Source organism: Schistocerca gregaria, chromosome X (assembly GCF_023897955.1).
Source record: "Schistocerca gregaria isolate iqSchGreg1 chromosome X, iqSchGreg1.2, whole genome shotgun sequence".
Lineage (NCBI taxonomy): Eukaryota > Metazoa > Arthropoda > Insecta > Orthoptera > Acrididae > Schistocerca > Schistocerca gregaria.
This window is the reverse complement of record NC_064931.1, coordinates 47,075,265-47,079,684: the sequence shown is the minus strand read 5'-3', so window position 1 is coordinate 47,079,684 and position 4,420 is coordinate 47,075,265.

The following is a 4,420-nucleotide window of genomic DNA, read 5'->3' as shown; positions in this document are numbered from 1 at the left end:
TTGTCCTGGGTAATGCAATGGGCTTCGTCACATGGGTCGATTCCAATGTAGTTGACTGACGTGAATAGAATTGTTGTTATGATTGACACCTGATGGCGTTATAGTCATCGAAAACTCGTTTCATTCTCTGCAATAACATGCAACATGTCCAGAGCGTCCAAAGTGGAAACACAACAGTCTGTTGTCCTTTGTCTTTTCTTCTGCAGGTCGTTACACTTGGCAGAGGAGCTGATTGCATTTATGTAAGGTCAGCTGCTGGGTTGTTGTTTGATGGAAATGGCGTAACTCCGAGTTGGACGAGTCCAGTCTTCCTGGTGCCAGAGATTGGTGCTAAAGATCAATACATCTCTTCTTGAACGTCCTCTGTTACCTTCCAGTGTATGGTCTACTCTGATGACTGTCATATATTGCTTATTCGGCCTGACAGTTCTGGCTGTGATAAAAATGCTGGATCTCTTCTTTTACAATCTGTAGTATCAGAGATGCACTGCACTGACACTGTTATAAAATTATCACTTAAGGGTCTTACTAACTCATCCATATTTCTGCTTAAACCTTGTAAATTCTGGCACAGCAGACTATGAGGAACCTACAATTTCTATCTTTTGCACGCTGTTCACTGTAATAATTTCTTCATGCTGTTTGGTCTCCTCTTTTTTTGTATGCTTGTAACTTGGGTGCTGCTACTCCTACAAGTATCGTCTTCCTGACAGTATCATTGTGGTTTTCCCAAACTGCCATAGGGACCACATTTGCGAGTTGGTCATCCTTCTTTCATATGACGCTTTTCTGCTCAATTTTCTCGGTGTATTGGCACCCGTTGATGAATTCTCCCGTTGCTCTGACATCTATTACGAGAAGAGCTTGGTACAGGCCTCCTGAAACTCCTTTCATCAGGTGTGAGATTTTATCAGCTTGTGTCATATTCAGATTCATAAACTGGCATAGGGCTAAAAAAATTGTGTGTAGGGCTGTGTGATTTCCCTTTGACGCTGGGCCTTGTTCTTCAATTGTTCTTCCTGTAAGTGGAGTTTCTCATTGTTACCAGACGTTTTCTTGAAATCGATGTAGAATTTATCCCCACTATTGAGCTTCGCTTCATTGCTCTCAACTTTTAGTTTCGATGTGTGACACAAAACTGTCCAGAAGCTTCTATCTGCATTCATGCAGAAAATATAGGCTTGCATAATTGGATGAATCATTTTGAAACAGCTAGTGTTTTTGTTTTTATTTAGTTCAGTACGTTTTTGCGTAAATTCAATAACTGGTATTCTGTTTTACTGTTTGACGTAGATAATATGACTTATGATTGTTCATTTTCTTCCTTCTGTCCTTTTTATTAGTTTCTATACTACAATAACTATTAATTTTTTTATAAGTAGCATTAATATTTCAGACAGAACATCATCGTTTTACACATCTGTAATCTAGAAACTGTATATTTGTTACTTTCTAGTTCTGGTGCTTGAATGTCACCAGTCTTGTTCTAGGTAGAAGAGGCCAGAGACTGAGAATGACGGCAGGATCACAAATATCAGCGTCAAGACAACTGTCAGTAAGACACCATTTGTAGGAGTAGCAGCACACATGTGACAAGCATACAAGAAAAGAGCATTAATACAATAACATCTAGAGGAGACCAAACAGCGTGAAGAAATAGTTAAGTGAACAGTGTGCAAAAGAAAGAATTTGTAGGTCCCTCAAAATCTGCTGTGCCTGAATTTACAAGGTTTAAGTAGAAATATGGATGGTTGGTTGGTTGGTTGGTTGGTTGGGGATGGAGACCAGACAGCGTGGTCATCGGTCTCATCGCATTAGGGAATGGTGGGGAAGGAAGTCGACCGTGTCCTTTCAGAAATATGGATGATTTAGAAAGACTCCTAAGTGATAATTTTATGAGAGTGTCAGTGCAGTGCGTATGTAAGTACTGGCTTGGGTTGTGCTGTCTGTGTAGAAGTGCACATAACACATAATGTCATCCCCCCATTGTATCTGGCAAACTTGGTAGAATCCTTTCTGCCATTTAGTTAGGTTCTGATCAGCACCTTCAGAAAACACTGATAGGTCCCTGCCGGCCAGAGTGGCCAAGTGGTTCTAGGCGCTACAGTCTGGAACAGCGCGACTGCTGTGGTCGCAGGTTCGAATCCTGCTCTGGGCATGGATGTGTGTGATGTCTTTAGGTAGGTTAGGTTTAAATAGCTCTAAGTTCTAGGGGACCGATGACCTGAGAAGTTAAGTCCCATAGTTCTCAGAGGCATTTGAACCATTTTTGATAGGTCCTGATGTGCAGCCGACTTACAGATGTCTTGGAATCCTTCCGTCCCCTGAATATACAGATCGTGGGAAAGATGTGCTCCTTGTTTTCTGGGTTCTGTCCATGTAGACAATGACTTTTAGCTTGTCTAACTGGGACCATGATGATGTAGATGTTTCGAACTACCTGGCGTCTCCACCAAATAGTGTCATATCATAACAAGAATCAGTTCCAAATTTGAGAGCAGGGTGGTCAGTGAAGTATAACACTTAGCACTGAACGTGCATTAATTACAGACAGTAATATACAGTCAGAAGAGAAAGGAACTCCTACATGGAGAGTGCTTATATTTATACAAACGGTGAATATTCCAGAATATAGAAAAGAGAAAATCATATTTCTGGATACACCACATCAATGGCCATCTACGACTGACCTATTTTAGACTTGGTGTAAGATTCAGATCCATCTACCCTGGTCCTGGATTCTGTTGCTCAGCTCACATTCATTACGAACACCTCCATGAATGCCATGACAAAGAGCTACCTGCATCATGACCACCGCTCAGCAACATGACCATCTTGCAGAACACAATGTACCAGACCCTGTACTACATGAACGGCATTATGGGGTCTATAACTGCACCACAAATGTTTCAGGACACCTCTTCTGTCATACATTTTGCACGACTCCCGTACTACCACCACTTGTGGGCTGTACATTGCTTCAAGGATTTTCTTCCCAACTCAAACTACCCCCATTTCGTTGTGAACAACTGGTCCGGTGGTTTGCATTAGCAGAATGCGCATTTGCATCACTAGGTATTTTAGATGACAAATGAAAGTTTGCTGCCTGGCTGAGCACACCGACGTCTTTAGTGACGTCTTGCAGGCACCTCCTGTGCACAACAAATATGCAATGACCAAATGAAACTGGCTTCAATGTGGCCACCCAATCACACCCAGTACCACCATATGCACAACTCATGGTCACAATGGATGCTAGCGATTCTTCCATTGGGGTGGTCTTACAAAAACTTATGAAATGAAACCACTCAGCATCTTTTCTAGGAAGCTCACAGCTTCTCAATCAAAATGGTCCACATTCGATCACAAGTTACTCACTGTGTATAATGCAGTTCAGCATTCGAGAGAAGATATTGAAGACAGATATATATTAATCTATACAGATAACAAACCACTCGCCAATGTAATATGTCACCTATAATAAGATGTGAACCTCCGCTGCTTTCGCCCCCTTAACCTCATTGCTCCATACACTATGGTGGTCAGTCACTTACATGCAGCCAACAACATAGTCGCTGAATATCTCTCCCACATCAGTATTATCTCACTTCACCTTGACTTAATCAACCTGGCAGATGAACAAAACCATGATCCATCCACTACAGAGTTACTTAAGAGTGACAACTCTAATTTGCACATCAAACGAAGAATGATTTCCGACACTGACGACCACATCCTCTCCAACGTCTCATAGAACAGAATATGACCTCTCATCCCCACACCTATGCATCACCGGATCTTAAAGCATCCCCACAACCTGGCCCACCTATATGTCTGACCGGTGGTCTAGTTGATAACCAAATGGTTGATTAGTCCAAATGTCAAACGAGATTGCTGCACCCAGACACATGCTTACTTTGCATTCCAACATAGCTTACTTAGTATGCCAACATAGCAAGCTCAGTTGCCATGTGCAGTCTCATCTTGGCTGCTTCGATATGCTATGTGTTCGATTTCGACATGGGCACGTCACCTCCCAAAATCGGATGGCTACAAATACGTACTGCCAATAACTGATGGAGTTTCACACTGGGCTGGGCTATGAAAGACATCTCATCAAGAATCAATTGTTTGAGTTTTCTTCGGCAAGTGGACATCCCACATTGGTTGTCCTGAAACAGTTACCATAGATCAGGAGAGACAATTCGAACCTTATCTGTTCAGTGCACTCTGCCACCTGTCCAGTATTACCCATAATCGCAGAACCACATAACATTCACAGAGAGATGGGCTCATGGAGAGTTGGCATCACACCCTAAAGATCACACACATGTGCAGTGGTGGGTGGTGGATGGAGGCCTTGCCATGGGTGTTGCTTGGAGTTTGTATAGTGTTTACGGAAGACCTATTGGCTTGTCTT